Source organism: Capricornis sumatraensis, chromosome 3, assembly GCF_032405125.1.
Source record: "Capricornis sumatraensis isolate serow.1 chromosome 3, serow.2, whole genome shotgun sequence".
Taxonomy (NCBI): Eukaryota; Metazoa; Chordata; class Mammalia; order Artiodactyla; family Bovidae; genus Capricornis; species Capricornis sumatraensis.
Window position 1 is genome coordinate 84,515,028 of NC_091071.1, and position 9,915 is coordinate 84,524,942.

The 9,915-nt window shown below is 39.2% G+C and overlaps 1 pseudogene; it reads right to left on the reverse strand.

The window, feature by feature from the left end:
- Positions 1 to 1,865: 1,865 nt before the first annotated feature.
- LOC138076452 (heterogeneous nuclear ribonucleoprotein A1 pseudogene) lies at positions 1,866 to 3,302 on the reverse strand (annotated as a pseudogene).
- Between the last annotated feature and the right edge of the window lie 6,613 nt (positions 3,303 to 9,915).

Consider the following 9,915-nt stretch of genomic DNA (forward strand, 5'->3'; position numbering starts at 1 on the left):
ATAATGTCTCTCTGGGGCTGAGATTGCCCTCTTCCAGCTCTGGCTGCCTGTCACCAGAGGGGGATGGTCTGCAGCCAGTTAGTTCTGTTCAGTCCTTTGTTCTGTGTGTGGTCTTGGCGGTGTCTTATGTTAGAGCTTTGCGCATGGTAGCTATCCCACCGTCTGGTTTGCTAGCCCAAGTTAGTTCGCTCTGATTGCCCTTGGGGCACTCAGGCCCGGTTCTTACTCTAAGCAGCATAGACACCTCCCTGCCCAGTCCCTGCTTGTTAGTGGCGGATGCAGGTGTCTATGCTGCTTCTCTGATCGGGGAGTTACCGTTGGACTCGTAATCTGTGGGTTTTAATTATTTACTTATTTTTCCTCCCTGTTATGTTGCCCTCTGTGCTTCCAAGGCTCTCCACAGACTCGGCAGTGAGAGTGTTTCCTGGTGTTTGGAATCTTCTCTCTTTAAGACTCCCTTCCTGGGATGGAGCTCCGTCCCTATCGTTTTTGTCTCTTTTTTTGTCTTTTATAGTTTTTCCTACCTCCTTCTGAAGACAATGAGCTGCTTTTCTGGGTGCCTGATGTCCTCTGCCGGCATTCAGAAGTTGTTTTGTGGAATTTACTCAGCGTTTAAATGTTCTTTTGATGAATTTGTGGGGGAGAAAGTGGTCTCCCTGTCCTATTCCTCTGCCATCTTAGGACCCCTCCCTCCAGTTCTTATTGTTGAATTATCTATTTCAATTGGAATTCTTCAATTCTTTCAGATTTTATATTGAAGAGTGTCACAACTCATGAAGTTGACATTTTGAGAAGAGTTATCATGGATTTGAAAAAGGAAATGTTCCAAGTCCCATTTAGTTCCTCATCTCTCTTATGAAATTTCGTATAACACAAGTCTTATCACCTCATGACATTCTTACTGATTTCAACCTTTCCTTTCATCGTTGTTATTATATTCATTTTCTGAATACAGTACCTTTATCACTTACAACTTTGCTTCCCAATACCTCTGTTTTGTAACATCTGAATTCCACAATAAGGCATGAAAATCCTTGGATATTGTGGTTCTATACTATCTGTACTGGCTTAGTTATTTCAGGCTGCCACAAGAGAATACCAGAGACCGGGTGTCTTTTACAATAGAGTTTTATATGTTCACAGTGCTGAGGGCTGGGAAGTCCAAGATTACAATGCTTCCAGAGTTGGTTTCTAGTGATCCCTCTCTTCCTGGCTTGTGGACAGCTGCCTTCACACTATGTCAGCATATGACCTGTCTCCCAAGAGAGAGAAAGAGTGAGAGAGGTATCTCTAGTGACTCTTTGTCTTCTTTTAAGGGCATCAGTCCTATTGGGCTAGGATTCTACCCTTGTGACTCCATTTAACCTTATTTTTCTCCAATAGGACCTAATACCAAATACTATCATTTTGGGAATTAGGGTTTCACCATATGGTTTTTTTTTTTTTTTAAGAGAGTATTAAATCTTTTATTGATTACACATGATAATGGATGATACACAAGCTTCATTCCCATCTATAACTTTATCTGGTACCATAATTCAATTTAGATATATTGCATAGGATGTGCCAACAATCATTAATAACCAAAAAAAAAAACAAAAAAACAAAACTCCATGACTTTGCATGGGTGACCCTTTTAATGGTGAACTCCAGGTCACAACACAGTAACTGTCAGTTCAACTACACCAAGGTTCTGAAGACAATAGCTTCTCCACCAAGCAGGTTTGTAAATAAATTTCAAATGAACCTGGCATCACCCTGAAGGAATACTAACTTCACACTGTTGGGGTAGTTTACCAAAATGGCTTCAGAGTAGACTAACTTTACACAGCACATTAAAAAAAAAAAAAGACATTTATTCAGCATCATGATCAGACTATTACATTTAGCAATCAACAGCATGGGTGCAAAGAAAAAAAATCTACATTAAAACCCTTTGTTGGAATGCTTTACACTTTCCACAGAACAGAAACTAAAATAACCTGTTATACAATTAGTCACAAGTACAGTCCTCGAGTTTTTTGCCCATACACATGAGTATTGTCTAAAACATGTCTTCTTTGTAGCAGCTAGGCCCTGCCACCACTGTGCTTGGCTGAGTTCACAAATCTGTTGTAACCTGTAGCTTCCCTGTCACTTCTCTGGCTCTCCTCTCCTGCTAAGCTTTGTTTCCTGGCAGTAATTAAAACCTTCTTCCACTGCCATAGCTACTGCTGCTGCTGGAGCCACCATAGCCACCTTGGTTTTGTGGTTTGGCAAAGTATTGGCCTCCACCACCATAGGGGCCAGAACTTCTCCCTCCAAAGTTTCCTCCTTTCATGGGTCCAAAATTTGAAGATTGATTGTTGTAATTGCCAAAATCATTGTAGCTTCCGCCACCTCCAAAATTGCTTCCACTACCACCACCAAAGCCGCCTCCGCCTCCACCGTTGTTATAGCTGTCATAGCTGCCACTCCCGCCATAGCCACTGCCCTGGTTTCCATAACCCTGTCCACCACTTCCATAGCCTCTGCTTCCTCCAGAGTAACCAGGGCCGCCTCCTCCATAACCACCGTCATTACCAAATCCATTATATCCATCCCCACTGCCACCATATCCGCCACCACCGCGGCTGCCACCAAAGCCACCTCGACCACTGAAGTTTCCTCCATGACCAAAGTTGTCATTCCCACCAAAACCACCTCCACGACCGCCACCAGTTTCCAGAACCACTTCGACCTCTCTGGCTGGATGAAGCACTAGCCATCTCTTGCTTAGACAGGGCTTTTCTCACTTCACAGTTGTGGCCATTCACAGTGTGGTATTTCTGAATGACAATCTTGTCTACCGAGTCATGGTCATCAAAGGTTACAAAAGCAAAGCCTCTCTTTTTGCCACTGCCTCGGTCAGTCATAATTTCAATTACTTCAATTTTCCCATACTGTTCAAAATAATCTCTCAGGTGATGTTCTTCAGTGTCTTCTTTAATGCCACCAACAAAAATCTTTTTCACAGTTAAGTGGGCACCAGGTCTTTGACAATCTTCTCTTGAGACGGCCCTCTTTGGTTCCACAACTCTTCCGTCCACCTTGTGTGGCCTTGCATTCATGGCCGCATCCACCTCCTCCACCGTGGCGTATGTGACAAACCCGAAGCCTCTGGAGTGCTTGGTGTTTGGATCCCTCATTACCATACAGTCTGTGAGCGTTCCCCATTGCTCAAAATGGCTCCTCAGACTCTCATCGGTTGTTTCAAAGCTCAATCCTCCGATGAAGAGCTTCCGCAGCTGTTCGGGCTCTTTGGGAGACTCTGATTTAGACATGACGGCAGTGGAGGCAGGGAAGACTTCAACGATGCTTTCTCGGCGGCGTCCACGGGCAGAAAGGAGTAACCTCACGAACGTATCTCCACCATATAGTTTTTTGAGAGACAAAATGTAGTCCATAACATGTACTATTTAGGATCAGGCTCAGTTGAAAGTGACAGAAAACCCTACATAACAATGGCTTAAAAAGAGATTTATTTCTCTTTCATGTAATCATAGGCAGTTCTGAGATGATGTGGCTTTCCACAGTGTCAGTAACCAGGCTCTTTGTATTTTGTTGCTCCTCTGTTCTGTAGAAGTCTGCTTACTCCCTTTAAGGACACTTCTGGAAGCTGTTCACATTACTTCCAACAATGAGTCATTGGCCAGAATTTAGACACATGGCCACACCTAAATGTAAGGAAGTCTGAGATATTCACTCTTAACTTGAGGTGGATGTTCTGTTTCTGAGGAAAATGTCAACAGTTCATGTTGTAGTAAAACGATCAGCCTTTGCTACAGAATTTTCTAGTTTTTGTTTTCCTGTTAATTTATGCAAGTTACCCACACTTTTGCTAACCTGGTTACCTTTTGTTTCCTACCTCTTTATACTTTACTATCTCAATTTTTTATTATGGAACTCTTTATTTCTGGAATGCATTCCTGGTTTAAGGTGGATTGACAGAACTTGGCCATAACCCCTTCAAGACAGAGGGAAAATATTTTGTCTCTCTGCAGAAACTGTACCAAATTCACTGAGAGAAATTTTTCTTTGAATAATTATGGTCTACTCTGAGCTATAGTCACTGACAAAGTTATTTCCTAGAATGTAAAAATGCCTGATTTATTATTGTTCTGGTGAGTGATTTGTATGCAGTAGAGCACAGTTGATCATGGTAATTTTAATGTAAAAAGAACTTGTTTTCAGAAGAATGTTTTATGTTTCATTTATAATTCTCCAAAGCAATTTATATCAATTCTATAGTTTATTTTGCTGTGTGTACTGCCTAGATTGGACTAGAGAAAGAATCTTAACACTGTTTTTAGTAAATGATTGCTTTTCATTTCAGGATCATTATTTGCTATAGTGATTGGCAATCCTTAATTTTAACTTGCAAAGTAAATATTAGTTGCTTTGTTTATTATTATCATTTCATCATCACTCTGTGGTGTGGTGTGGTTTAGTCATTACATCATGTCTGACTCTTTTAATCTCATGGACTGCATCATCACTCTAAAGAAAGCTGTTTCTAAAGTTTCAAAAAACTTTGTCAACTTTGTTAAAAACACTTTCTGGATAAAGTGATGATCACAGATATCTTCTAAAATTTTCACTTCATGTACAATTTTCCTTTAAAAATATTCCCTCCACTGATTTGTAGAGCATTTGTTCTTAAGAAGGTGGTCATTATAAGGAGAGAGCTACAGCACCTTTATCAGTGAGAGTTGAGATCAATTTCTTTCTATTCCTTACTGAACTCTAAACTCTCTTGTATTTGATTATCTCCTTTACAAAACCTGATATTTTACAGAGCATAGTTTTATGTCAGGCCAGGTTTTTTTTTTTTGCCTTGTGAATTCCATCAGTCAGGACGGGCGAGGTTATGCTGTGGAAACAAGCAATTTATATTAGTAGGTTACAACAACAGAGTTTACTTCCTAGTCATGCTCCACATTCAGTTCAATAGTCACTCAGGGACCCAGACTGATGGAAGTGCCAACCTGACACACACTTCTACCACCTCAGGGGTGAGGGAAAGAGGATGTGCTCTTACAGTTTCATCCCAGAAGCGATACATGACACTTCACATTTTATTTGCCCAAGTAAGTTGCGAACTCACATCTGAATTCAATGAGCAGGGAGGTATAATTCTCCTACAGGAAGAGAAAGTAAGTAAATGTGAACAGTAACATGGCTTTCCACAGCCTTGGCATAGATATGTCTTGCCCTTGAGGATTGTTTGGTGGTATGGAAATGACACAAATTCACTGATAAAAATTTGCAAAATAGTATTTTAAGAGGAAGACAAATTGCTGAATAGGACAACTACCTGTTGCCAAATGTGGTAAGAGTTTGTGGAGAAGTGGGACTCATGCCGGTCCTGAGGCTTGAGAGAGATGGAGTTTGTTAATGTCCTCAGAAACTCTCTGGTGACTCAATGGAGAAGAATCTGCCTGCAAGGCAGGATATGTGGGTTGATCCCTGGGTCAGGAAGATCCTCTGGATAAAAAAAAATGGCAATGGAATCCAGTATTCTTGTCTGGGAAATCCCATGGACAGAGGAGTCTGGCAGACTACAGTCTGAGGGGTTGCAAGAGTCAGACAGGACTTAGTGACTAAATCACTACCATTGGAAAGTAGACCTCTGAAATCTAAGTAATTAAGTTCAAGTGAAGTCACTCAGTCGTGTCTGACTCTTTGTGATCCCGCGGACTGTAGCCCACTAGGCTTCTCTGTCCACGGGATTCTCCAGGCAAGAATACTGGAGTGGGTTGCCATTTCCTTCTCCAGGGGGTCTTCCCTGCCCAGGGATTGAACCCAGGTCTCCTGCATTGGAGGCAGACGCTTTAACCTCTGAGCCACTTATTTTATTTTATTTTTTTTAATTTTTATTTTTAGTTTATTTTACTTTACAATACTGTATTGGTTTTGCCATACATTGACATGAATCCACCACGGGTGTACATGCGTTCCCAAACATGAACCCCCCCTCCCACCTCCCTCCCCATAATATCCCTCTGGGTCATCCCCGTGCACCAGCCCCAAGCATGCTGTATCCTGCATCAGACATAGACTGGCGATTTGTTTCTTACATGATAGTATACATGTTTCAATGCCATTCTCCTGAATCATCCCAGCTCTCCCTCTCCCTCTGAGTCCAAAAGTCTGCTCTACTCATCTGTGTCTCTTTTGCTGTCTTGCATACAGGGTCATCATTGCCATCTTTCTAAATTCCATATATATGTGTTAGTATACTGTATTGGTGTTTTTCTTTCTGGCTTACTTCACTCTGTATAATCGGCCCCAGTTTCATCCATCTCATCAGAACTGATTCAAACGTATTCTTTTTAATGGCTGAGTAATACTCCATTGTGTATATGTACCACAGCTTTCTTATCCATTCATCTGCTGATGGACATCTAGGTTGCTTCCATGTCCTGGCTATTATAAACTGCTGCCATGAACATTGGGGTACATGTGTCTCTTTCAATTCTGGTTTCCTCGGTGTGTATGCCCAGCAGTGGGATTGCTGGGTCATAAGGCAGTTCTATTTGCAAATTTTTAAGGAATCTCCACACTGTTCTCCATAGTGGCTGTACTAGTTTGCATTCCCACCAACAGTGTAGGAGGGTTCCTTTTTCTCCACACCCTCTCCAGCATTTATTACTTGCAGACTTTTGGATCGCAGCCATTCTGACTGGTGTGAAGTGGTACCTCTTTGTGGTTTTGATTTGCATTTCTCTAATAATGAGTGACGTTGAGCATCTTTTCATGTGTTTGTTAGCCATCCGTATGTCTTCTTTGGAGAAATGTCTATTTAGACTTTGGCCCATTTTTGGATTGGGTCGTTTATTTTTCTGGAATTGAGCTGCATAAGTTGCTTGTATATTTTTGAGATTAGTTGTTTGTCAGTTGTCCGTTGCTGCATTTGCTGTTATTTTCTCCCATTCTGAAGGCTGTCTTTTCACCTTGCTTATAGTTTCCTTTGTTGTGCAGAAGCTTTTAATTTTAATTAGATCCCATTTGTTTATCTTTGCTTTTATTTCCAGAATTCTGGGGGGTGGATCATAGAGGATCCTGCTGTGATTTATGTCGGAGAGTGTTTTGCCTATGTTCTCCTCTAGGAGTTTTATAGTTTCTGGTCTTACATTTAGATCTTTAATTCATTTTGAGTTTATTTTTGTCTGTGGTGTTAGAAAGTGATCTAGTTTCATTCTTTTACAAGTGGTTAACCAGTTTTCCCAGCACCACTTGTTAAAGAGATTGTCTTTAATCCATTGTATATTCTTGCCTCCTTTGTCAAAGATAAGGTGTCCATAGGTGTGTGGATTTATCTCTGGGCTTTCTATTTTGTTCCATTGATCTATGTTTCTGTCTTTGTGCCAGTACCATACTGTCTTGATGACTGTGGCTTTGTAGTAAAGCCTGAAGTCAGGCAAGTTGATTCCTCCAGTTCCATTCTTCTTTCTCAAGATTGCTTTGGGAATTCGAGGTTTTTTGTATTTCCATACAAATCTTGAAATTATTTGTTCTAGTTCTGTGAAAAATATGGCTGGGAGCTTGATAGGGATTGCATTGAATCTGTAGATTGATTTGGGTAATATACTCATTTTCACTATATTGATTCTTCTGATCCATGAACATGGTATATTTCTCCATCTATTAGTGTCCTCTTTGATTTCCTTCACCAGTGTTTTATAGTTTTCTATATATAGGTCTTTAGTTTTTTTAAGTAGATATATTCCTAAGTATTTTATTCTTTTCGTTGCAATGGTGAATGGAATTGTTTCCTTAATTTATTTTTCTACTTTCTCATTATTAGTGTATAGGAATGCAAGGGATTTCTGTGTGTTGATTTTATATCCTGCAACTTTACTATATTCATTGATTAGCTCTAGTAATTTTCTGGTGGAGTCTTTAGGGTTTTCTGTGTAGAGGGTCATGTCATCTGCAAACAGTGAAAGTTTTACTTCTTCTTTTCCAATTTGGATTCCTTTTATTTCTTTTTCTGCTCTGATTGCTGTGGCCCAAACTTCCAAAACTATGTTGAATAGTAGCGGTGAAAGCGGGCACCCTTGTCTTGTTCCTGACTTTAGGGGAAATGCTTTCAATTTTTCACCATTGAGGATAATGTTTGCTGTGGGTTTGTCATATATAGCTTTTATTATGTTGAGGTATGTTCCTTCTATTCCTGCTTTCTGGAGAGTTTTTATCATAAATGGATGTTGAATTTTGTCAAAGGCCTTCTCTGCATCTATTGAGATAATCATATGGTTTTTATTTTTCAATTTGTTAATGTGGTGAGTTACATTGCTTGATTTGCAGATATTGAAGAATCCTTGCATCCCTGGGATAAAACCCACTTGGTCATGGTGTGAGCATCTTTTTAATGTGCTGTTGGATTCTGATTGCTAGAATTTTGTTGAGGATTTTTGCATCTATGTTCATCAGTGATGTTGGCCTGTAGTTTTCTTTATTTTGTGGCATCTTTGTCAGGTTTTGGTATTAGGGTGATGGTGGCTTCATGGAATGAGTTTGGAAGTTTACCTTCCTCTGCAATTTTCTGGCAGAGTTTGAGTAGGATAGGTGTAGGCTCTTCTCGAAATTTTTGGTAGAATTCAGCTGTGAAGCCGTCTGGACCTGGGCTTTTGTTTGCTGGAAGATTTCTGATTACAGTTTCAATTTCCGTGCCTGTGATGGGTCTGTTAAGATTTTCTATTTCTTCCTGGTTCAGTTTTGGAAAGTTGTACTTTTTTAAGAATTTGTCCATTGCTTCCACATTGTCCATTTTATTGGCATATAATTGCTGATAGTAGTCTCTTATGATCCTTTGTATTTCTGTGTTGTCTGTTGTGATCTCTTCATTTTCATTTCTAATTTTATTGATTTGATTTTTCTCTCTTTGTTTCTTGATGAGTCTGGCTAATTATTTGTCAATTTTATTTATCCTTTTTAAGAACCAGCTTTTTGAGCCAATTAGTTTAAAAGACAGTAGTCAAGGAAAGTAGATTTAATTAATCTAATTAAATGATTGTTATTTGGAGTGATCAGAATGAATATTCTCTAGTTGTACCAAAATTTTATGGTTAAATCAATCAATTGTTTCTACCCCTACAACAAGCGTTCCTCAGTTCAAAAATGGTAAAGTGTTTAGTAACTAGTTAAAATGTTATAAACTTACCCTATAGGGAAATATTCCCCAATAATAAAATAGCTAATCCATTTTATTGATCATTTAAATGGTTTTTTATATGGTCATAATCATAGTCCCTCAAAAGGCTGTATCTTTCCTTTGAAAAATGTTGTATGACTTTGTTACCATTATTGGGCCTCCCATATGTGTCAGGAACTATCAGCTAATTATTTTGAATTCTCATACAATGATAAGATATTAATCCCATTTAGGATAAAAAAAATGAGGTTAAGGAAGTTAAATAATTTTTCCTAGATTTTCTAGCTAGTAAGTGATTTTTTGAGATTTAAACTCAAGTCTGCCTGATGTCAAAGTCATCCTTCTCTCCCCTATTAAATATGACATCATTCTACTAAACTGTACATAAACTGTGTTGCCATATTTTCTTTGCATATTTTGCTTTTGAAATTGATGTTGCTGACAGTGTGATTAATCAAATATTCACCAGACATGATTTGTTCCTGAAAGAATGTGAAGGTTGGTTGACTTGCTCAGCTTATTCACTGAATTTTCTCTTTTGTCTATATACTGCCATCATATGTTGAGGATAATTGTTTCCCCAGTGGATTTTAACACAATTTCTACTACTGTAGCACTTTACAAAGATTAGTTCTATAGAAAGACATATCAAGGTGCATCTGCTTAAAAGACCAACTCTAGTGTATTTTGACAAGTAAAACTACTTTACTTCACAAATTAACATTTATTACTCTCTC